This window comes from Chlamydotis macqueenii, chromosome 2 (genome assembly GCF_036417535.1).
Source record: "Chlamydotis macqueenii isolate bChlMac1 chromosome 2, bChlMac1.mat, whole genome shotgun sequence".
Taxonomy (NCBI): Eukaryota; Metazoa; Chordata; class Aves; order Otidiformes; family Otididae; genus Chlamydotis; species Chlamydotis macqueenii.
In genome coordinates, this window is record NC_141557.1 from 122,977,510 (window position 1) to 123,003,971 (window position 26,462).

Genomic DNA, 26,462 nt, shown 5'->3' on the forward strand with positions numbered 1-26,462 from the left:
TCGCCTGTAATTTCAGTGTAATGTGGACCTGCCATAAATCACTGATGTGTTTCAAGTAAACTACCACATGTCCGTCATGGTTTAGGATAGGGGAGCTCCTTAACCCCAGATTATCAGCAGGGTACTAGAAGTGAAATAATTGCTTGTCTTCAAGATTTTATTTTCCATTGTTTGTTCTTTATCCAATTACAGTGCAAAGGTCAGAACACAGAAAAAAAATCAAGATAAGAGAAAGTAAAGAGAAGTTATGGGATGTGTTTAAGTCATATCAGGGTTACTGGTAGGCTTTTCAGCATCATTCAGGGAGCTTAAACTAAATTGTTTATCCACTGTTACCCTAAAGTCCCTAGTTTCCAAAACACAGTTCCCACTCTATAGTACTGCCCTTTATACATTGCTTCTAGACATCATTTTACCTGAGACAGTACAAAAATACACTTTGAACTGACTTCATTTTACAAGCAAATCTAGATTGCTCTGTGCAGTTTTCTTATCTTCATTTAGACAATTTTTAGATGCCCCAACATTTTATATTTTGTAAATTGTAATTCAGTCTAGATCACAATGAATAACTTTGGGTAGCCTCTCGAATGATGAGGCCATGATGAAGTCTATGAAAGGATTGATGATTATTAAAAGATCTGTCTATTAGGTGACTCTTAATATAAGTGAAATATACTTTGCTGGCTCCACTCTAATTCAATGTTATAAAAATGTATGTGGCACCAAGGCAAATAGCTTACAACGTCTATCACATTTACACAGTTACCTTTATTGACTAAACTTCCAGTCTCCTCAAGGAATTAAATCAAACATGTTTGACAAAACCTGTTTTTTGTAAGACCACGCTGACTGTTACCAATTTCCTTTCTTTAATGTTTTTGTTGAGCAAGAGCTTTCAGCTGCTTTGCAGAAAGATAATTTTTTTCTGCAAGAGAAACTCTCCAGGCTGAATTCTCCAGACAAACGGCTTTTTCTTTTTGTGCCGTGTATTCATGAACCAAAAAGCGAAGTATAGGCTTCCACAGGCTGCTGCAGTCATGGCCAGTGTGCGAAGTATCCCAGTTGATTGTGATTTTCAACGGAAAATGTTCAAGTGCCAATTATCTTTAATCAAATGGACTAGTCTGGAGATCAGTCCCAAGTACTGAGAATCCTATCGAAGTGATCATGCTGCAGGAATGACAGATACTTCTGGCGGGCTTATTCAAAACAAGCCTGGAGACTGATCAGCTCACACTTATTTAGCAAGAAGTACTACTGTCACACAGAAGACTAATGCTGTTTTAAAAAGTACAACTAGATCTAGGAGAAGACACTATACTACTTCCAAAAAACCCGTAGTTTTGTTTCCCATAAGTAAGATGATGAAGTGACTGCAAAACTGCTTCAAACTTCAAAGTGCTAGCAAAGCTGCTACATGAACACAACATAAAAGAGGAAATCTAAAATCAGATTAAGTAATGGTCATAGTTGAGGATGTTAGAGAAAACATTTCTGATTTTCCATTATTTTGTGCTACCCTTCATACTCGTGAAGAGTAAGGATTGCCAATAAAACGGCTTCATTTTCACTGAACAGGGTACAGGGCTATGAATGCATTCGGTAGGTGGTGAGTCACCTTCCAAATTCCCTGGGCATCTCCAAGACCGTAAACACCTACTGCACAAAATAGGGAACAGGCCACAGTTTGTATCAGCTGTGTCATGACACCTCACTACTTCTATATTCGTGACTCTCCAGTTATTTTGCAATCCAGTGTCAAAAAGAAATGAGAACGTAACACTACTCTGGGAAGAGCATACAAATGAAATAGTAGGATAAGCAGACTTCACTGTTTGGACCAATGTGTTCAAACACTTAAATATACTTTGCACTTAATATTGCTTTTGGTATACATGGAGATCTGCTTCTCCAAATAAGGTCTTTCAAGGGTAAGAATTCTTCTGAAGTACGTTTTTCTCTTGCATTTTATTTCTACCTGCTCTCTTAAGGTGCCAGACACAACTTCTTCAAAAGACCTACTGGCACAGGGACAGGGTCCTGAAAATTGGTGACTTTTCTTCTTCTTCTGACCCAGTTCTGTCCCTGGCTATAGGTTCATTAGGATCTGGTACTTTTTCCTCATATGTTTTGCTCAGACTCTACCACATAATCCCTACCTTTTTCTTTTCAATCATCTGCTCTTTCAATACTTCTTCCTTTAATCTATTCAGATTTCAATCTAATTTCAAGTGATTTATTGTACAGTGTGACTTACCATGAGCTTTTTGTACATAGCCAATACACCAAAACCATAAAACATAGTTTTGGTGGATAATTTAAAATAAGAGGGGAAAGGGCAAATGAATAATTTACACCTGACAAAATTCGTACAACACATTATTGTCAGTTTTACTCCACTTAGAAGTTTTGCAGAAAGGAATGTGTATCTAGTCAATAATTTCAGTTCAGTAACACATTACTGTTTTTTATTTTAACCACATCATCTCCTCTTATTCATAGTTTATCTAAATAATAATAGTGAATTATTTATAAAATTGAAAATTCTGCATGTAATTTGTCCTAGCATATGCAGATGTTTGCATCAATTAACCTCAAAAAGAAATACTGAGAGAAGTATTTAAAAGCATCCAAGTGCTCTTATTATGAATGACAGTTATACCTTAATGATTTGAAAAACCTCTGTTTCTTGAGTGAAATCCTTGCCCTTCCAAAATCAAAGGTAACACTTCCATTGCCATGGTAATGGGCTAGAATTTAAGTTAATTTATTCAGATAATAGTGCTTTACGCTACACAAACATCAAATCCTTATGCAAACTAACAGTAGCTACAAGGATCCTTTTAGTTGTCTGATTAGATGTTTTAAAAATGCTTAAGTCATTTAGGATATAAAGTCCTATCTGAAAAAGACATGACACTTAGAATATGGTAGTGTCATCACATTTTTTTTTGATCCAGCAGCCATGTCAAATCAACCAAAACAGTCTCTTCTGGATCTCATCATCTGAAACAAATGAAAATGTTTCAAGGCTTGTCTTACTTAAACAAAAAAAAAAACCAAAACCCCAAACCTCAGACTGAAGACAGGAACTGTAACAAAAGGATAGATTATACCTACACAAATGTAGGTCTGGAGCTGCTTTCTGTTAAATGCTGCTGGAATGAAGTGAGACTCACCAGCTCAAGCCTGCTTCTGCCATCAGCGCACCCTGACCACCCTATCATAATACAGTCTGCTTACTTTGCACTTAACCTCTTTGCTCAAGGTGATCTACCATAAATAAGATCTATCTGTATGGCTGTGTCTACATTAGTGGTTAATGGAGTGGATCAGTAGATTGAAGCAGTTGTTGCAGATGCTCCTCACATCTCTGTCAAAGGCAGTTTGGAGGGTTTACGTTGTCCTGGGCTTGATCTGCTCTTTTGGACCAAAACTCTGTACTTCCCCAGTGGTGTGAAGCTTTCAAGAGGTAAATCTGCCCTGCAAATCTTTCTCAACTATGAATCCTTCTTGGAAGTACTACACTGTCATTGTGTCCTGCAGGCAGCCTTCATAGACCTCTTACCCTCTCCTCATATGTACGCTGTTGGCCAGGATGCCCATATCGATCCCTTCAAGAAGAAATGCCTCGGAGCAGCTCCCTGAGAGTCTTTCGGGAAGATGTTCACTCACCTTCTCCTTTCCAGAGAAAATATGAAAATTTTTCATAGAGTGGAACAGCTTCAATAAGAGGAACTGCCAGGAATCTTTCCCCAGATATCATAGTGTCTTCTGCAGAGGCAGGTTTGGTATCCTGCCACCTGGGGAGCTGGGTCTTTCCACTCTTGGTGGGTGCTCTAACAACTATATTCCTCCATGAAAAAGGGTAGAAGCAGTACCACTCTTCCTTCAATGTTTTATGAATCTAGTTAATTCATGTTTTAAAACCCAAAACTGTGAAAAATTCATTGCAAAATTGTGAGCAGTTCCAGAATGAAAGTGATTCACAGCAGAGTGATTCTACCCAAGACCAGTATGCATCAGGATGTTGTAATTTTTTGTTTTCTGCTATGTCTGAGCCTTGGACTCTGTGTGTTGCTTTACGCAATGGTACAAAGAATCCTGTTTTCAGTGAGGGTGTCTTGTCTTGCAGCCTTCATATATGTGCTAGTAATGTCACACTGATGTTAGCTGGGTGACCGTTTTAGCTGGGACACACCAGTGGTTTCCAGAAAGTAGTTTGTAGCCTGCTTGCTTGGGCAAGGAAAGCCTAAAGACCCATAGAAACCTGAAATGGGCAAAATTACTGTGATCGTCCCAAATATCTCTTTTTAATAAAGGCTTTTTTGTTTGTTTGTTTTTAGAGGATGTTAAGAATCTTCATCTGATCTAATCCCTAGTTATGGCTTCAGCTAGATACAGCCCTGAATGATGTACCTTGACAAGCAACTGGGCTGTACGTGCTACCTCTCTGCTTTCTACTTACTGTACACATTGGAAAATTCCAGTTACTGCTGCCTACATGGCTTTTCCTTCTTTATATTTCAATTTATTTATTTATTTATTTATTTACAAGATCACTAGTAATTGGTCATAGCTGCTGTCAGCAGCGGTGCCAGTTCAGCCTCATTAATCACATATAGAGGGTGGAAGTGGAGACAGGTAACCTGGGAGGATTACAGAGAGGCTGTGTGAGCAGCCAGGGATCAGCTGAGGAAAGCTAAAGCCCTGAGGGAATTGAATCTGGCCAGGGATGTCAAAAACAACAAGAAAAGCTTCTATAGGTATGTAGGGGACAAAAGAAAGTCCAAGGAGAATGTAGGCCCCCTCTGGAAGGAAACCGGTGTCCTGGTTACCCGGGACATGGAGAAGGCTGAGGTGCTCAATGCCTTTTTTGCCTCAGTCTTCACCAATAAGGGCTCTTGTCTCGCCACCCAAGCTGTGGAAGGCACAAGCAGGGACTGCGAGAATGAAGAACCGCCCACTGTACTGGAAGAGCAGGTTCGGGAACATCTGACGAACCTGAAGGTGCACAAGTCCATGGGAACTGATGAGATCCACTCACAGGTCCTGAGGGAACTGGCGGATGCAGTTGCCAAGCTGCTGGCCATCGTATTTGAGAAGTCGTGGCAGTCTGGTGAGGTCCCCGATGACTGGAAGAGAGGAAACATAACCCCCATTTTTAAAAAGGGGAACAAGGAAGACCTGGGCAACTACAGGCTGGTCAGCCTCACCTCTGTGCCTGGCAAGGTCATGGAGCAGATTCTCCTGGAAACCATGCTAAGGCACACGGAGAGCAAGGAAGTGGCTGGTGACAACCAACATGGCTTCACCAAGGGCCGATCATGCCTGACCAATTTAGTGGCCTTCTATGATGGGGTGACAGCATCAGTGGACAAGGGACAAGCAACGGATATCATCTGCCTGGACTAGTGCAAAGCTTTTGACACTGTCCCGCACGACATCCTTCTCTCTAAACTAGAGAGGCATGGGTTTGATGGACGGATAAGGAGTTGGCTGGATGGCCGCACTCAGAGAGTGGTGGTCAACAGCTCGATGTCGAAGTGGAGACCGGTCATGAGTGGTGTCCCTCAGGGGTCCATGTTAGGCCCAGCCCTGTTCAGCATCTTTGTTGGCGACACGGACAGTGGGATAGAGTGCACCCTCAGCAAGTTCGCCAATGACACCAAGCTGTGTGGTGATGTCGACACGCTGGAAGGGAGGGATGCCGTCCAGAGGGACCTTGACAGGCTGGAGAGGTGGGCCCGTGCCAACGTCATGAAGTTCAACCAGGCCAAGTGCAAGGTCCTGCATCTGGGTCATGGCAATCCCAGGCACAGATACAGGCTGGGCGGGGAATGGATTGAGAGCAGCCCTGAGGAGAAGGACTTGGGAGTGCCGGTGGACGAGAAGCTCAACATGAGCAGGCAATGCGCCCTTGCGGCCCAGAAGGCCAACCGCATCCTGGGCTGCATCAAGAGGAGCGTGGCCAGCAGGTCGAGGGAGGTGATTCTGCCCCTCTGCTCTGCCCTGGTGAGACCCCACCTGGAGTACTGTGTCCAGTTCTGGAGCCCCCAACACAAGAAGGACATGGACCAGTTGGAGAAGGTCCAGAGGAGGGCCACGAAGATGATCAGAGGGCTGGAGCACCTTTGCGGACAGGCTGAGAGAGTTGGGGCTGTTCAGCCTGGAGAAGAGGAGGCTCCAGGGAGACCTGATAGCGGTCTTCCAGTACCTCAAGGGGGCCTACAAGAAAGATGGGGAGAGGCTGTTCAGTAGGGCCTGTTGCGATAGGACAAGGAGTAATATTTTTAAAATAGAGGGAAGTAGATTTATATTAGATTTTAGGAAGAAATTTTTTACAATGCGAGTTTTAGAACACTGGAACAGGTTACCCAGAAAGCTGGTGGATGCCCCATCCCTGGAAACGTTCAAGGCCAGGTTGGATGAGGCTCTGAGCAACCTGATCTAGTCAGGGATGTCCCTGCTCCTTGCAGGGGGGTTGGACTAGGTGACCTTTGAAGGTCCCTTCCAACCCTAACCATTCTATGATTCTATGAGTCTATATTTGATACATTTGTCTTAGATAGCTTTATATCACTTTGTAATGGAGACCAACTCTGAATTATTTGCTGCTGTGGGGAGAGCTGAAAATATAACTGTCTAAAAATATTAATGACCCCAATTCGATTTATGAAGTATGAAGAACAATTACTTGAATGCTTCTTTCGTTGCAATCAATATCCAAGAATATGGATATGCCTACCTTTCACATAGGTCGTGTCACAGTCCGTTCTCTGTGATTCCAGCAAGTCTGTGCTAAATTTCTGCAAGTTCTGGGCACATCAAGTGTCCCACAGTAAAGGATATTAATTAAAGAGGTAGCCAAGTGAGGCAGGAGTAAGAGGCATCAATTTATCAGAAAATGTTAAAAAAAAAACTAGTTTGAGCAGATGCTAACTAGCTTGGACAAAAGAATACCATTGATTGCTGTTAACTATGCAATATCAATGTATTTGAACAACACCAAAACATACAATGGATAGGAATTTAAAGACCTAAAGGATTTGCTGCTAGAAATTAGATCATAAAATTAATGAAAAGAAAATATAGTCTAAATGTCTATCTTGTAGAAAGATTAATTGAAACTATGATGTAGTCTTCCAAAGATAAGAAATGAAAACATTTACTTAAGATTTGGGAGCAGATCCAGCAGGAGCTCATAGGAGAATATGAACTGTGTTGTTTATGAGCTATTTAACATGCATCTCACAGAATTATATAAAGAGACAATCTTTGCTTGGTCGTTGCTAATGCAGAGTTGGGTGAGGATAAACAAATATGATTGCTGATATGTGGCCAGCCAAGCTTCATGATAAGATAAATGCAAACATAAGAATTTGCAGGAATAGGTTGGCAAAGTACCTTTGTGCTGAGCAATGCAAACATTTGTTGATCCCCATCAGATTTTAGGAAGCATGGTCTCCTACATGGAAGAGTAATAGGTTCAAGGTAGTTCAGTCTAGTATACAAACTCAAAAAGAAGGGGGACTCAAACTCAAAAGATGAGGGGGCAAGTGAACATCTTTCTACTCTCCAGCAGGAATTTAAAGAGAGTGTCCTAGGACAACATTGCTGCTCACATACTTTTTCCTCATACTTCTTAAAGCATCTACCGTTTTCATCAACATCAGATGACAATAAACATAATTTTCCAACCATGAGATCAAAGGTCAGATTCACCCTAGGCATAATCGGATACAACTCCATTGCAAGTTACTGATGGCAGACTTACACCAGCTTATATTAGATTTAAATTGGCCTCAATTACTGGAAAAAACAATTCACAAGATTAAATTTCAACCACAGTGATGTACTAGGACTTCACTTCTTTTGAAGCTGTCTGAAAAAGTCAGCCATGGGCAGTTCTTGCCTTTATGCCATGTCACTCAAAGAAAAAGTTAGGTATAAAAAAATCCAGTACTTTCTCATACCGGTGACTGTAGCAAATTCAAGAGAAGTGACCCATTGCAAAGATAATTTGAATAAAGCTATTTCCCCTATGGTACTCATGAAAGTGCCTTTGAACTATGAAAAATATTACTATGCACAGTAACCTCTAAGACCATAATATGTCATTAAAGTAATCAGCTACTAATTTACTACCTTCCTTCAGGACTATAATAATGTTTGTCATATGCAAGAACAGTTTATCTACCCAAACTCATGACATGTAGAAATTACAGAGTGAGTTTAGTGAAATGAGTAGCCAGACCACTTGCTATGCAAATCGGTAATGACAGATTTCAGCTAATATTGCATAAATGTACACATAACATACTGAACACTATGCAATGTTTAATGAAAAGAAAAAAAATATGAAAACCAGCTGTTTTAAAGACAGTAGAGGATATCTCTAAAGTATTAAAGACAGGAGATGATGACTCTGATTTATAAAATGCAACTGTATAAGAGTCAGGATTGGTGTAAAAGCCTATCAGGATTTTAAATCTTTTTGTTTGTTTGTTTTTTTTAGTTGGAAGTGCTGTTTCATAAAACCAGAACTGTTTGTCGGACATAGATTTTGTTGAAGTGATTAGAGGATCATTGATATTGATAAGTTTTTACAATTGTAAAAAGATCTTCTTATTTTAGTTGTTGTTGTTGAGAGGAATATTTGTTTTGAAAAGTAAGCTAATGCTAGAAATTTTACCTTCATATGTAATAGCTTTTTGAGACTTTGACTCTGTGCCTCGCGTGTGAAAAAATTTCAGAGTATTGCTAGTAATCCCAGAAAAGTCCGGTTCTAGACTTGATTCTGACTGTCTGTTATTTTCTACCAAATGGTAGGTCACACTTCATGGCAAGTATAAGCATTTAATATTATTAATGGTTTCCATGTTCCAGGGTAATAATTTACAGAAATCTGATTATTAAAAATAAATATATTAGAGGAGTCTGAACTAATTATTATAAATCAAATTCTAATTTATTTGTATTTGTATGGCTTTATAGTCTTCCAAAGTACGTAGCAGAAGGCACGCAGACACTTGTATTTTTCACAGAAAACCATTAGAAAAGACGGCTTATTTTGATACAAAATACTGTAGTGTCATCTTTAAAATGTGTTAGGGTGGAGATGGTACTGCCGGGAACTGGGTATGTATTTAGCCATCTAGACTTTATAAACCAAAAAAACCTCATTGTAAAGGTTCTTCTCTCTGTGACCCTCTGTCTCTCTTACGTACTGCGATGCACAGCTGAGAGCAGCCAGCAGCTGGTGACTCTTTATGGTCAGGTTAACTTTCTTCATGGGGATTTAGCACATTTCATATCCATGTTTTGAAACCGTAGCTTGAATTAATGGGGAGAACCTAAGACTATGAAGCTGATTATTTCTGTGGAGTTTATTGATGTTTACCCAAAACTAGGATGTAAGCTTTTCTTTGTTGATAAGTGCCTTGCCAATTTAGTAAACTAAAATAAGACCAATAGAAGGCGTATTTACCTCTATTTGTGATGTTGATTTAGTGGTGTTTTGAGCAACCATCACAGTCTACCTAAAAAATGATTCTTTTGGGCAAAGTGATATGAACTTTTCCAGGATGTTAATGGTGGCTTTAATTCCTGTTACACATTCTGAGTTGTATCCCCAAACCCAGATACCTTGTGTTATTTCAGATGAGGAAATTTACATAGGTTTTTTCATACCAGTTTAGTTTTTTTTGTTGTTGTTTTTTTGTTGGTTTTTTTTTGTTTGTTTGTTTTTGTCTTTGTTTTTTGTTTTTTTTTTTTTGTTTCTGTTTCTGTCAGTGATGGTTATGAACTTAGGGCCTGGAACAGGGATCACATAGAGGCATGGCAACCTTGTGGGATGAAAGTGTGGACACAATGCAGCTCTTACATGGCAAGACTTTGTCTTTTTGCCATCTGAGGTATCTTGCAGCCTTCTAATATCGGCCAAAATTGTTCCCTGTGCGTGCAAATTCTTTCTTCCACAATGCAGTTTGAGGTGTGTTAACAGACATGCTCTTAGATTTGTGATTATTTTGTCTTTTCCCCACAAGCATTTGAGTGCTGTTTACATGAAGGATTGTTCTTTAGTTTTCTGTTGGTTTGGTTTTGGTTTTGTCTTTTTTCCTGCCCTAAATCTTCCGACTTCCTGCTGAGCAGTAGCAAGATTTTAGGTAAATCTCTTTCCAGTCTGGGGCACTAATCAGCAATGGTTGTTCTGACATTTTCTGAGTGTAATTTGTGCAAGGAGTTGGGAAATTGCTTCCTATACTCTTACTCTCCTTTGACTACTTTAACCACATAAAGAGAAATCAAAGTCTGAGGGCTTGCCATTGAAAATGTCAGCCTAGAAATGCTGTTGAAGTAGGCCTGCTCAGGGGCTCATCCAGCTATTTGTAGGACAGTGCTCCTGAAAGGCAGATGAAAACAGGTAAGGTTTATTCCAATTAAACAATACCTTGGCATTACCCACGGGGAATCCTGAGAGATGCAATCCATTTAGAGATAACATTCACCTGAGCTGTATCCTAAGATCATGCTCCTAACTTTCAATTTCTGTCCCTTTCAATATCTTTTTGAAAGTCTTGGATGCTAAGAAAATATTAATAATGGCTTGCAAGAGGTGTCTGTTTCTATTTATCTTCTTTGTGCTGAATGAGCAGTGTCCTTGGGATGACTACTGGTCTCTGAAACAACTCATTTGAATTTGGACAGAAACGGAGTGACAAGTTTATTCGTGGACAGAGAGCAATGTGTCTCCTAAAAGTAGAAGCATTTTCAACAGCATTGGTTTTGGCTTGGGAGAAGTGAAAGAAAAGAAGACTAAAAAAGGTATGGAGGAAATGAGCTCTTGGACTTCCCCCTGTAGCAAAGTAAACCCACAGCAAACAACAGAGGGTGAAGATAATAGGGCTTAATGAAGATTACATCTCTTTCCAGACACCTTGGTTTCAGGTGTCTGCAGGGTAGAAAGTTTTTCATATCCATTTGCCATCACACTCAGAGGTGTGAGTGTGGACATAGTTCAAGCAGGGCAGTGCTAATTTTCCCAGGAGGTGGTGTCAGAGGGAGGTGAATGATGGCAAGCAGCAGCAAACAGGATGGGGCTGCAGGAGGTTCTGCAGCAGAGAATGGTGTTCTCAGGGGTGCCATCATGCCAAGCTCTTCATCACGACCACACTCTGTCCTGCTGTGCCTTTTCTAGAACACCCCATCCCTGAACACTTCATCTTGCTTGCCTTGGACACTCTCCTTTATTTCCTACCTCACTTATAACCTCAAACTTCAAAATATCTTCTGCTTTTCTATAGTCTTTTAATTCAACTCAAGTTTGTCTCAGAAAATTATCTTTCCTTACCACATGACTTTGAGATTAAAGCTGTATACAGAAAACGATATATAGTGGAATTTACATGACCATTGTTTTTATAAAGCATTGTTTTTTTCCCTGTTTATTTCCAAGGCTAGGTCTCCAAGATAAGGACTATCATTATTCTATGTTTGTATCATGTCTTACATAATATGTTTCCACCATCCTTTCTAAACTCATTCTGCAGCTGCCATTACGGAGCAAGCACAGAACTAGAGATCTCTTAATTGTTTTAGTCCATATGATCTCACTGCCACCATGCAGTAGTATTTTGTCAGTCAGGTCTGATTCTGCTTACTGCTTTCTTCTTGAAGTTCTGGCCTCTGTAACAGAGGAAAGATGTAGAACTGTAGTTAGAAGAGGAACATTTTGCTGCCCATTTTAGGATTATGGTACAATATTCTGAGCTACTTAGAGTGAGCAGCAGAGCTCATAAAGCCCCATTCAAGCATAGCCTAATTCATTCAGCATGAAGTAAGACAGAAAATCAGGGAACAAGCAGGTAAACATTTAGAAAAACCATAAAGGTGCTTCTATTGCTGTAACCTAGTTTTCAGGGTTTTTTTTTCAGTTTATTTATTTGCTTTTTATTGTTTGTCTTCTAGAGCTGTATTAGTGTTGCTACATCTAGGAAATGTTCAGTTAAATTCTAAATATTTATGAACATTTGTTTCCTACCTATAATATGCTATTCATTGGACAGTCTGTGTTTGAAGTGACTACAGAAAGCAGGTTTGGAATTCTGAAGAAAAGATCAGCTGTGAAATATGAATAATCAAATTGCAAGTCAGATTAAAGTTGGCAAAGGCTTCATCATGACAGGCTTGCAAACTGATTGCCTAGCAATAGGAACATAACTTCTGAGTTTCATTCCATCTGTGAGAACTTTATAGCGCTTTTCCCCTTTTCTACAGAATTATTTTTTACTATTGTGATTCAAGCATTTTTTCTAAACTAAGTGAATTCCAAATATTTCAGCCTGCATTCACTCACTGAGTGTATCTAAGTTCTCCCAAAATACTCAGTAAGTGGAATCTAAGGAGCTGTGCAGACTCACAAAAAAAAAAAAAAAAAAATCAATAGAACTTGATGGACTTCTTGGTGGTTCAGCCATTCCACTTGCATTCCCTTAAGCCAGTGTCTGAGCATCAGGGCATGTCGAGAGGCAGAGAACTGGACACTTAAATTAAGAGCAAAATGTTTTCCTCTTGCATATTATTGTTGCAAATCTGAACGAGAATTCACTCTTGCTTTTTTGCTTTCTTATTGACTTTACCGCGTTACTTCACTGATCACTGTAAAGCCTACAGCATAGGCAACTGGATTGCTCTTTTTTTTTTGTGACAGTTCCTCTTAGAAAAACCTCTCTTTTTATAGGCAAGGAAAATATTTCATTTAAATGGTATATTTTAGTTCTTTTTGTCATAGATCAATGGTATATCAGGCAAGATTTTATCATCACATCCAGTGAATTAAAAAATAAAACCGGCTGCATGTTTTCATTAGACCACATGCAAATTTCCTAGTTTATTTACCTGCAGTCTTTATGGTAATAAGCTCATCTTGAAAGCATCTCTACACATTCTGTAATGAAATTCTTTGCCTCTGGGTCTTTGAGGTCTTGTTTGGGTCTTCAAAGTTTTTACAAATATAATGTACTGGCAAGTTGGTTTGCTGCTGTGCGCTCCAACTAACTGTGCCAGGATTTGCATTGTTCTGAGTGCTTAAATCTCACATGCCTGCAAATGCCCTTTACAAAACTCAGCATTCAGAGATTTGTTATTGCTGTTACAATACACTGGGGATAGCATTTACTTAGAACAAATCACCCTGGAGAAAAGAGAAATGTGCTTTTATCTAGTCTGGAGCAAAGAACTGGATTGTCCTTTGTATGGTCTCTATGCAGGGGAGCTGGCAGCCAAGGTTGGCCAGTGCAAACAGTGCAAACTGTGGTGGCATTGGGAGGCATGGCCCTATCTAAAGCATGCCAGGACCTCTGCAGAGCACTGTCTTGCTCACTTCAGGGGTAGACACATGCAAGATCTTCTGCAAGGCAGGAAAAGGGATGAGTTTTCTGCCTATGTGGCCTATTGCACTAATTTTGATAAAATATGTGGAACCCAAGTATCAACATGTTGATGAGGTCCTACCGATGGCCAATCAACAGTTAATTTCAGTAGTAAGACTTCAAATTGCTTTCGTCTGCCGTCACAGTCACTGCTGAACATATTTTATGTTTTATTTTTTAAATTAAATAGTCAGAAAAACAAGGGAAATAATGTGGAAAATGAAAAGATTTAATACAATTGCATTAGCCTGTTAGCTGTAAAGAGTCAGTTTAAAGAAAATTCCAAGATTGACAATCCTTGTTGTTGCAGTAGCTGTGGGTGATGTCTGGTCCCACTGCTCATTCTGAAAATTAATTCAATGATGGGGCCAGAAAAAGATGTCAAAGACTGAAATACATCTTTTGCTTCTGCAGCTGATTTTCACTTGTGTTCTCTTTGCTGGAGGGAGGCCCAGCACAGGGTCACATCATTTTCAGTCCTGCACCAGTATAGCTAAAGCACTAACCTTCAGGCAGCTGTAGGAGAGGACCAGAAGGCACAGTCCCTTCTCTGTGGACGCTCCTGAAGTGAAGACACCAGGACAGCTGATGGCCACAAATATGTTGCAAGAAAATTTTACACAATTTATAGCGGACCTTTTGATTTTTTTTACTTTTCCATCCCCATCATTCTCTCTTTTCGTCTGTATCTCTCTCCCTTGGTTTGAACATGTTTGTTTGAAACTAATTTGGCCCACAATTTTCAGTGTGTTCTAAGTTTTGTTCTTTCATTCTAATGTTGTATTTCATTGCCTTTCTTTCTCTCCATATTCATTGTGTCTTTCTGGCTTCATTTTTCTTTTCTTGATTTCAGCTTGCCTCTTTCTGCTCTTGCAGCTTTTGTTGCCCTCAGTCTCCTCTCACTGAACATTTTCCATTTCCCACAAGAAAGGACTGCCATGAAGGGGAAAATCTTTACTTTCTCAAAGATCCTTTCCTTTTAGCAGTATTCACAGAATAAAACATTGTCCCTCACAGGGAGATGAAGAGCTGAAGGTCCTTTCCACTGATAAAAGAAGCCACAGGCTTCAACCCATACAGGACTGGATTTTTCTTCTTTTCCTCATTCCCCTTATGGATATGTTGGTGCAAGTTCCTGTCTTTTATTTCAGGAATTGACAGGCTGAGACAGTTGGGGCTGTCCACCTGGAGAAGAGGAGGCTCCGGGGAGACCTTATAGCAGTCTTCCAGTACCTCAAGGGGGCCTACAAGAAAGACAGGGAGAAACTCTTCACTAGAGCCTATTGTGACAGGACTAGGGGTAATGGTTTCAAAATAGAGGGTGGTAGATTTAGATTAGGTATTAAGAAAACGTTTTTTCCAATGAGGGTGGTAGAACACTGGCACAGGTTGCCCAGAGAGGTGGTGGATGCCCCATCCCTGGAAACATTCAAGGCCAGGTTGGACGGGGCTCTGAGCAACCTGATCTGGTTGGAGATGTCCCTGCTCCTTACAGGGGGATTGGACTAGATAACCTTGAAAGGTCCCTTCCAACCCTAATCATTCTATGATTCTCTGATTCTACGAATCAGGGAAGCTCTCATCCATGTCCCCTTTGTAGCAGCAGCACTGGGGAACGGTAACATTTGTTTTATTGTAACAGCATGGGAACCCCTCACTGCTTTTAGCTGACTGAAAGTCAGGTCCCTGTTGAGAAAGGGACAAATGCAAAACAATGTGTTGGCACAGATTCTCTTGCTCAAATCTTCCTTACTCATTCAAGACTTGAGTGACAATCTGTGATTCTCCATTCCTCAAATTAGCACAGCTCCAGGCAGTTATATAAATGTATTCAGAGCGCAGCCACTGCACAAAACATAATAATTCTCAGTTAGTACTTCCTTTTGTCAAATCTTTGCTGAATGAACAGTCTCTGTGTTACATAAATCAGAAGGAATAGCCTGCCCCCAGATTTGGCTCCATTTCTCATGGAACTCAATAGCAAACTAACAAAAAGCAGAAAACAAGGAAATCTGTTTGAGTCAATGCTGAATGCCTGGTAGTTCTAAGTGAGTGCCTGGGCTTCTGTCTACATATGGATGTCATGGTTTCCACCTCTACAATATTTCACAGTAAATACTGTCTTGTATAGAATCATAGAATCATAGAATCATAGAATAGTTAGAGTTGGAAGGGACCTTCAACGGTCATCTAGTCCAACCCCCCTGCAAGAAGCAGGGACATCCCTGACTAGATCAGGTTGCTCAGAGCCTCATCCAGCCTGGCCTTGAACGATTCCAGGGTTGGGGCATCCACCACCTCTCTGGGCAACCTGTTCCAGTGCTCTACAACTCTCATTGTAAAAAATTTTTTTCTAATATCTAATCTAAACCTACCTCCTTCTAATTTAAACCCATTACCTCTTGTTCTATCACAACAGGCCCTACTGAACAGCTTCTCCCCATCTTTCCTGTAGGCCCCCTTGAGGTATTGGAAGACCGCTATCAGGTCTCCCCGGAGCCTCCTCTTCTCCAGGCTGAACAGCCCCAACTCTCTCAGCCTGTCCTCATAGGAGAGGTGCTCCAGCCCTCTGATCATCTTTGTGGCCCTCCTCTGGACCCTTTCCAACTGGTCCATGTCCTTCTTGTGCTGGGGACTCCAGAACTGGACACAGTACTCCAGGTGGGGTCTCACCAGGGCAGAGCAGAGGGGCAGAATCACCTCCCTCGACCTGCTGGCCACGCTCCTCTTGATGCAGCCCAGGATGCGGTTGGCCTTCTGGGCCGCAAGGGCGCATTGCCCACTCATGTTGAACCTCTTGTCTACCAACACTCCCAGGTCTTTCTCCTCAGGGCTGCTCTCGATCCAATCCCCGCCCGGCTTGTATTTGTGCTTGGGATTGCCATGACCCAGATGCAGGACCTTGCACTTGGCCCGGTTGAACTTCATGAGGTTGGCATGGGCCCACCTCTCCAGCCTGTCAAGGTCCCTCTGGATGGCATCCCTCCCTTCCAGCGAGTCGACGGCACCACACAGCTTGGTGTCATCGGCGAACTTGCTGAGGGTGCACTCTATCCCACTGTCCATGTTGCCGACAAAGATGTTGAACAGGGCCAGGCCCAACACGGACCCCTGAGGGACGCCACTCGTGACCGGTCTCCACTTGGACATTGAGCCGTTGACCACCACTCTCTGAGTGCGGCCATCCAGCCAACTCCTTATCCACCGAGTGGTCCATCCATCGAACCCATGCCTCTCTAGTTTAGAGAGAAGGATGTCGTATAATCTACTTTGGAGTAAAAAAAAAAAAAAAAAAAAAAAATTGGATAGATCATCTTCAATATCTGAACGTATTTTCATTTCTATACCTAAACTGACAAGTGGTTTGCATCAGGACAGTTTGTTACAGGAGTTGAAAAGTGAGCTAAAAAAAATAAAATATAGAAACTACCTGGAAAGGTTTGTAGGCTTGTTCCCCAAGAACAATATAAATGAGACGTACGCCACCACAGCGTGCCAAACTCACACTCTGCGGTGGTGAGAAGGGATTTCATACGATTACCCAGAGACTCTTGCAGGACCTTCAAGTAAGAGAAATAAATGTGAGATAGTGTAGCTGTACGGGCTGCATTATGGAAAACCTCAGTTAGAGATTTACCTGTATGATTCACTTCAAAACATTATAGCATAATATAAAGTTCAGGAGAAATATGTTTTTAATGCAGAACTCTCTTAAAAGCAAGGGACAACCGATCTGCAGAAGATACCACAGAATTACTAAGGGTCTTACTGAGGCTGGCACTGTTAGCTGTGTCTGGGCTGCTTCTGCACCTGCGTGGCACAGATAACAGTCTTGACTCGGTGGTAATTTAATGGGAATAGAAATGCATCACGTAGCAGGGTGTTAGTGTTACTTCGGACAGAAGAAATGGCCCAACTAGATTTTTGAGGGCTGAAGCTCTATGTTCTGTTCAACAGGAAAAATTTTTCAGAGGTGAACAAAGCAATGGTGAAGTGTCTTGCTTTGAACAACAGTTTTACTTTTCCTTAAAAAAGCAACATTTGGGAGGTTTGCAAAAGAGTAAGGTTTGGTTAAAAAAAATGTTGGTAAGGTGGAGGGATTTCATCAATATGGAAAAATCACATGTGACTCACAGGTTACATTCTTTTAGATAAACATTGCTTTGCGTATATCAAGTGAGTATGGATGAAGTGCTATTTGGACTAAGGAATCTTTAAGGTCTATTGTTTAAGGCTTTTCCACATCTAAATTCTCTTCATCTCTTGCAAAATCCTCAGAGCATTTAAAGAAGCGTGTGTAATGTTGTAAAGTATAGCTGTGTAAACTGCCTCCATGAGGTATTTACAAGCTTCTGAGGTCAAAATTCTTCATCCAATCTCATCTCCTTCTTAGTACTTCATGCTATATCCAGATAAAGGCATTGAAACTGTTTAAGGATTAGGACTTGTCCCTCTGTAACAAGGTCATGTAAAATGAGATGTGAAAGGAATAGGAAGTGAGTCCAAGGGATCAAAGAGAAATCCATGGCTTAAGGCAGGAGAAACCAGTGGAAAGTAATGCATGCACATATCGGTGGATTGTCATTCATTTATGGCCATCTTGCAGACAAGAAAACAGTCCCTCAGCCTTACAAACACTGGTATCTGTTTTTCTTCCCTTGTTTGCAGACCCTTCTCAAGATCCTGCTTTGAAACAGATGAAACTCCTTGGACAAGAGTTTCAGAAATGAGACAACTTTCACAGATCCCTGCTTGATAAACCTTAGCAGGTCTGTCAGAGACAACCCCTCACTCAACACTTCCTACAATTACAGTTCACTTATATATCTTGGCCTAGGAATTCTAGATGAATGTACCTCCAATTACTAGTTCATTCTGAAAAATATTGTAAGACCGGTGACAGACGTCACAAAAAAATCCCCCATCCAAATGCCACAAAACCCTCTCTTCAGAGACAAAGGCACCAGCTGGGCTGAAATTTCAAAATTATGTTTACATGGAGTGATTTGATGATGCACAAATCTGCATATACATCTTAGAAAACCTTTTAGAGAGCTTTTGAACTAGTTTGTTTTATGGTATTTTCTGATTTTAATAGATTAGCAGTTTCTTAGTGTGCATGATAATTGCAGGGTATTTAATATCCACTTACACTATTTTGTACAGAACTTGTGTCTCAGTCCATTAATGTGATACATTTACACCTAGTAGTTTTGGTATGACTTGTTCCAAACCTCAGGTTGTTGCTCTTGACTCATTTTTCCTTCCTCAGTCCCCAGTGTTTTAATAATTCCATCTACTCATGTGAGTCCTTTCAACAGCTGTCTACACACCCCATGTGTCTGGCCTCTTCCCTTCATCCCTCCCTTTCCCCACCTGCATACCCAGTGTGTTAGCGTTAAAGGTCTCAAAATGATAAAATAGAAGTGACTCCTAAGCCCACAACAAAGCGACAGTCCAGGAAGTAGTCCAGTCTCTATTGGACCTTCTCATCAGCAAGGCTCAAGAGCTTAGTGTCTCATCCCCGCTGTGCTGCTTTTTTTCCTTCCTTCTGAACAACTGTTGTATCTGTGATGTCTCCTCCCCTGCACATGCCGCCCAATATGACCTTCTGTTTCATCACAGAACTGTTATATTCAGGCTAGTGCCTATCTTCCTGGAGGCACCAAAGTGCCCTGCCAAACACAGTGCGATTCCAGCTTTTTGCAGTGCACTGGGTACTCTCTAAGGACACCTTTTTCCTGCTGCACCCACGTGTGACTTTTTGTCTGTCTCTGGGTTCCTGGAATGGTTTCTCCATGTGCAAGATGAAAGTTTATTTTGTTCCTTTATATCCTACTTCTAAATTAATTTTTTTTTGGTGCTGTCATCCAGGTATACTGCAAATGTTCTTGCAAGTTCACCTATTTAAAAGCCAGCCAGCTGAAAGGAGGCATATGTAACAGCAAACACAGCACAGGCACGTGTGCTGATAAGACTAATTCCTTGTCATCTCCTGTAATGTTAAATCTAATTTGAATTGCAACCCTTGAGACCTGCAATTACATTTGTCCATCTGTCAATAAACTGCCATTTCAGATTGTACTGTAGTTAATTGTAGTTAATATACAACGCTTTTCCCTTGCTTTGCCTCCATCCCACCTCATATCACCTCCCCTTTCATTTTCAAGGTATAATCAGAGCCAAATGAAGAGGAGCAACACTGACTTAGCAGGTTATTAATTTAAGAAAAAGCTGAAGGATAAATGTAGATACTAGCTGCTTGGGTCTAGGAAAAAAATCACTTAACTACAGAAATATAAAGGAATAGGTATAAATGAAAACAAAGTACGTGAGAATCATAGAATCGTTAGGGTTGGAAGGGACCTTTAAGGGTCATCTAGTCCAACCCCCCTGCAAGGAGCAGGGACATCTCCAACCAGATCAGGTTGCTCAGAGCCCCCTCCAACCTGGCCTTGAATGTTTCCAGGGATGGGGCACCACCTTTCTGGGCAGCCCGTGCCAGTGTTTCACCACCCTCACTGTAAAATATTTTTTCTTAGAGGAATCTTCCTCTGCACACTTTGCAGTACGTACACTGTGTGAGAGACAATAGTTTCCTAGCACATACTCTGTTTCTAAAGCTTTCCTTCCAGTGCATGAAAATGTTCACTCTGAGCATTCAAATTTGAATACCACGTTCCTTGTCAGCACCTAGGATCATCTCTGATCCTGATAATGAATTGTAGGTAGTCCCAGTGTCCATTTCAATTCTACCCACAAGGATGGTGTGAGCCTCACTGAAAACTATTTTTTTTGGCTCAGTCATATCTATACTGGTACTAGTCATGTCCTCTAAAGAGCCCTGTGAAATTTCTTAATTCTCTATGGAGGATGGAGAGACATTTGAGCTTTAATTTTTGAGTACACTTGCTGCCTTCAAATTTGCTAAGCTTTTCCAGAAAATGTCTGATAAACGTTAACACACTGAAACAAGTTGGAAACTTTAAGATTTCTTACAGCAACACATTAAAATATATTAGGGATTAAAAATAAAATGAAGAGGAAGTTTCAGTTCTTATAAAAATAAACCTTTTTTTTTCTAATTTCTATTAGGAGTGATCTAATTTGGCACCAGAATTCCATCCTTCCCTATTAGCAAAAAATGCATTCAGAGTCTGTTTTCTATGATCTGTTGTATATCTACATTCTAACTGACCTTCTTCTATGAATCATTATTTTTAGATTAATGTAATAATATGCATCACTTTCTGACTCTCATTGATGTCTTTTTCTTTTCTTTTTTTTTCTTTGTCTCTCTTTTTTTTTCAAAATGAAGCTGATGGTGACCCTATTAATTGCATGCAGGATGGAGTCAGTAATCTTCCTCTGCACACTTTGCATTATGGACACTGAATAGGGGGAGGGCTTTGGTCAAGACAGAATCAAGATATTGGTTTTTTTTTTGCATAAAGACTTGGCTTCTGAAGATGGAAAAGGTTTTTCGTAGTCCTTGTATATCAAAGATTATACTTAAAGCTATGCCTATTGACTATGTTACCTTGTAACTGATTATTCAATCAAAAAGCAGAAAAATTTCCTTTTGTGTAAATTAACTTATAAAAAACTAGCAGTGTTAAAGGACATGCAACATTATACCCATCAATTTAAACCAATGGCTGCTGTCATCATGGGAGGAACGGTTGATATACCAGAGGGTCATGCTACTGTCCAGAAGGACCTCCATAGGCTGGAGATATGGGCCAACAGGAAAGACATCCGGGGTGTTGCGTTCTGTGTACCAGAGAGACATGAGCATACTAGAGAGAGTCCAGTGAAAGTCAACAAAGATGATCCTATGAGGAAAGGCTGAGAGACCTGGGACTGTTCAGCCTGGAGAAGAGAAGGCTTAGAAGGGATCTCATAAACGTGTATTGATGGAGGGGAGTCAAGAAGCCAAAGCTAGGCTTTTCTCAGTGGTATCCAGTGACAGGCAACTGACTATTCCCCAGGTTCTTTTTCCATGTTTTTTAAAGATGCGTGTTTAGTTAGCCTTCTTCCAGCTGCTAGTGACCTCTTTGAGCGTTACTTTAAAAAAACCCAAAACAAATACAGACAGCAGCATTTCAGTCACAGTGGTAGTTTTTTCAGTGCCCATGGGTAAATCCTAGGCAGCCCCATGGATTTGAGATGCTTGTAACTTGTTGCTTCCCAGTCTTTCCTAACTGAATAGGTATATGCAGAGGTCGAGGAGCAGGCTATGCTTGTGAAGCCTGAGGTAAAAATATATTCCTACACAGTCCCCTTTTTTTTTGTGTGTGTTTTACTTATAGAGAAACTCCTTAGCAAAGCAGGGCTTTTGCCAAAACTCCTCCTTGTCTTGCACAAGAAGTTTCTCCTTACCATAGTCCTAATTGGAAGACCTGAAGTTTCTGTCCATGCTGGTAGCTGTTCCTTCTCTGTGACTGAAGTCCTGACCCTATTCCCTAGCTGAAGAGCTGCAGAGAGAAGGAAGCCAGCTGCCCGAACGCACGTGCTCTCAGCTTCCCCTATCCTAGGGGGTCTGTGTCCTCGTGATGTTCCTCCTTTGCCTCCATAACCACTCCATATCCCTCTCCTCACTCTTTCAGAGCTTAGGCTTTTTTCTTTTGCAGAGGCTCTGTGGGGGTCCTCTCAATTGCTTGTTCATCATTGTACCTGATGGAGGGAAGCTATTTGTCCCCTCCTGCAGCCCCTATCCTTGATGCTGCAGGCCACCTAGCAGGGATCCCCTTCAACAGCTGAAGCCATCCTTACTTTTGCTGGTCCAGTGAGGAGCACCAGGAGCCTGCTATGGCCTGAGACCTCCATGGTGGTGTCCAGCCTCAGGAGTTGCACATGGTACAACAGGTGGCTGCCCTGTGGGGGATGGCTGTATAACCTGAGTGAGGCATCACCTTTGGACTCCTTCTCTCCTCCAGGCAGACCCCTGCACACCAGATTACCCTGCAAAAACCACGAGCTGCTGCTTTGCGTGCTGTCAGTGAGTTATTTCTGGTCACTATTTTAAGACACCTGTGGATGTTAAAAACCTTTACTGCTCCAGGTTAACTAGTTAATTTGAATGGAGCTAAGGTAGGCACACATCTTGAACATGATCAGACTAAAATGAGATTTGAATATGCTAGAGACTTCTTGAAAATCTGTTTTGAAAATCTCATTATTGAGCTTTTCTTATATTCTTAAATAGATACTGGTAACAGGTTTTTTTGGACTTGATGGCTTAATTTAGTGTCGTAGTTCAGCCCCAACGGGGACCAGACTACGCAGTCTCTCTCTCTCACTCCCCCCACTCTCCGAGAGAATAGGAGGAGATTTGACAAACAAAAAAAAACCAAACACGCGGGTTGAGATTAAACAAAAAGTAAATTTAACAGTAATGACAAGAAAACAATAGAGTGATGGAACACAAATACAGTATAATAGCTCACAACAGATCTCTACATCCAGTCTCTTCCAACTAGGAGAGCCTCCCTTCAGCACCCTCCTCACTTATATACTGAGCATGATGTCAGATGGGATGGAATAGCCCTTTGGCTAATTTGGGTAAATTAACCCCAGCTGTTAGCTAATTAGTTAACTATCCCAGCCATAGGGGCTACCAGCTTCAGTTCTCCACCCAGCTCAGGTAAATATTAACTCTATCCTGGCCAGAACCAGGACATTTAGACATCCATGTTTGAAAATCTTGGCCAGAGTTTATCTGCAGTTCAGTCTTTTCTTATGTTGGTCATGTCTTGAATTTTACCAATAAAAATGAAAACATAGTGTTATATCAGTGGTCTCTTTCTTTTATAAATTTCAATGCAAGTGAATTAAAATAAATGGAAATTCTTCTGTTTAGTACAAAGTAAATAGTCTGGGTATCTCTCTGGGCTTGTCTACAGGCAGACACTTAGAGAAATGTATTAAAATTAACATTTCAGTCAATATCCTAAATCACATAATTTTACATATCTCTGTATGTACAGCAATCAAGTGGCCTTAATTTTGTGTTATTTTTAATTCCTTTAATTTGTTTTATTTCAATTTATTTTGGAAGTGAGATAAGTTAGCTGGAACAAAGCAACTTGAATTCAGAATAAAAGTGTTCCTTGTGGGATTTAATGCTGTTTAATGACTACAGATTACTCTTCTTGTGTATTTTCATGTAGCAGAGCCCCAAGCACTAAACAAAATGTGCACAGCTTGTTCATTCTGAAGAAAAGAAATCAGAAGTATTTTCAGGTTAATAATGCTGAGACACATTGCATAAATGGGTTAAATCATTAATTTTTAAAAGCTGAATACCTATTTTAGTAGTTCTATGCACAGGAACATCTTAATGAATCATATCATATAGCTCAATTTATTGTGAAATACCATATTAAACATCCTTTTAACAGCTGTGAAAGACCCCAAGTGTTCTAGCTTGTTAAAAAAATGGAGGTCCTTTTGAAATCTCTAAAATAATATTTGCAAATTATGGATTGTATAAACTTGTTGTATAAAATGTTAGATGATTTAACACACAAGCTTAATTCTCTGAACCAACACAGACATACAAATTCTCTTGCATTAATTTCCTTTCCTGCAGATACGAGATATTTGTTTCAGATTGCTTCAATATTTTCCTTTCTTTACATAATAACCGATATTCATGGCAAGTCTATTTACCATGGTATTCACCCTTTCTTCTTTAGTAGTGGCAACTGTATAGCAATGGCATTGGGAACTAGAAACACCTCAGCCAAGGGTGAGCTGACAGGAATACATAGTGGGTACAAGGTACATAAGGGTGCAGCCTAAGCAAACACAGCTTGGAAACTGTTTGGAAGTTACAGTATGATGAAGGAGATGTTTGTGACTGTGTAGTAATGACACCTACCTCACCTCCTGCCAAGTTTGAAATATAGTGATGCTAAAAATTTATACAGGGCTTTTTAGTCAAAGCACTTGATGACAGACCTGTATCTGTATTTCAGCAATGAGAAAAGGACATTTGGTTCTCAGACGGCTACAACAGAGTGATGCTTTTTTTACATCATTCGTTATCAAATCAGGTCTACGGGGTGGAAAAGGTCCAATGCAGAGGAGGAACTGGCCCAAACTCATGACAAGTAGACGTGTGTCACAACGGTGCTTTACTTCAGCTACTTGATCCTGCTGAGACACACAACTTATGGACTTGGCTGCTGTCACAACAATATAGTTGTGCTGATACCAAGTCCTGAGCCTCCTGCTGGCCTTGGACCTCAATGTGGCTATAGTAGCCTATCCAGATCTGGGTCAATCTCCTCATTGTTCAGGTGTGGATTTACTGGAGAAAAGCATGGGTAGTGGAAGTTGACTAAGCGAGCAAGCACTGACAAATACATCCCACAAAGTCCTAGGAATAAAAGAGCTATGAAACTGCTTAGCCCCTCTTGATTAGACAGAGATTTTATCAATCTCTGCTGAGGAATAGAAAAGCAAAAAGAAAGCTGATGATAAAGCCAAGAACACAAGTCTGGCCACTTCAGTTCCAGTTTCACCCCATGAATACAGAATTTCTTTAATTTGAAAATACATCTTCAAGACCATAACAGAAGTGTTTGACCTAGAACATGCTAGAAAGTGATAACTAAATAGATAGCATTGCATTAAAGATGGTATGTTATGGATTTTCCTTTGCTTTTTATGCATAGCATGTTTCGTGCTGCCACTGGAAGGCGTTCAAACTCTTGTGTTTCATACAGCAGCAAACACATCATCAAGTGTGCTTAGAGAAGAAAATAATGGAGACAAACACAGTAGCTTACAAGAATGTCTGAAAGAGTGACTACTAAATTTTGATTCAAAGTAATTTTACAGAAGAAATGAAAAATTTGAAAAGCAGAAAAGAGCACAGGGAAAAGATCAGTAGCTCTTGTAATGAAAAACATGGACTGAACAAAAAAAAAAATCCAAAAGAAATAAACCATCTATTCAACCCTTACCTTTATAATTTCTCAATAATGTGGGAATTCTAGAATACTAATATTTGAGTGTTTTCTTCCACATCTCACTGTGTACAAGATCTTAGTGAAACTTGAGAAGTTAGACTCTGTTTGTAAATGGCTGACATGCAAATTTAGCTTGATCTGAATATTGTTTAGCCTACCATACATCAGCCTTTTCTTAAAGAACTCAGCTTTAGCTGCTTTGCTCTGTTGGTGCTTTTATTATTTGATGAAGCTTGTTCAGTTGGAAAAGGGAAATTGCAGCATTTTTGAAACAGGAACATAGACAAACCTTACGAGAATTCTGTTAAAACTTTTATAAATAATTTAAGGGGAAATGTATTTGGTTAATTCAGCCTATTTTTCCAGTGTCTATACTCAGAAGTGTACTCATGTTAAGCCAGTAATTTGCTTGCATATTCTCCCTTTCCCCATATACTGGATTGAAGTGGTTTTTGGTGAGTACATATACTTGATACTCAAGCTCTTCTAGCCAGGTCAATTTTTCATGTTTTAGACTAATTTGTGCTATTAACAGTATGATCACACGAAAAAAAGAGTGATTTCCAAGTGCAGTATGAACTTATATTTATGGGAGAAATAAGCCTCAGAAGGTAGGTGCTGGAGCACCTCTCCTATAAGGACAGGCTGAGAGAGGTAGGGCTGTTCAGCCTGGAGAAGAGGAGGCTCCAGTGAGACCTTATAGTGGCCTTCCAGTCCCCAAAGGGGGCCTACAGGAAACATGGGGAGAAACTCTTCAGTAGGGCCTGTTGTGACAGGACAAAGGGTAATGATTTCAAAATAGAGGGAGGTAAATTCAGATTGATTATAAGGAAATTTTTTTTTCCAGTGAGGGTGGTAGAACACTGGCACAGGTTGCCCAGAGAGGTGGTGGATGCCCCATCCCTGGAAACATTCAAGGCCAGGTTGGACGGGGCTCTGAGCAACCTGATCTGGTTGAAGATGTCCCTGCTCCTTGCAGGGGGATTGGACTAGATGACCTTTGAAGGTCCCTTCCAGCCCTAACTATTCTATGATTCTATAAAAC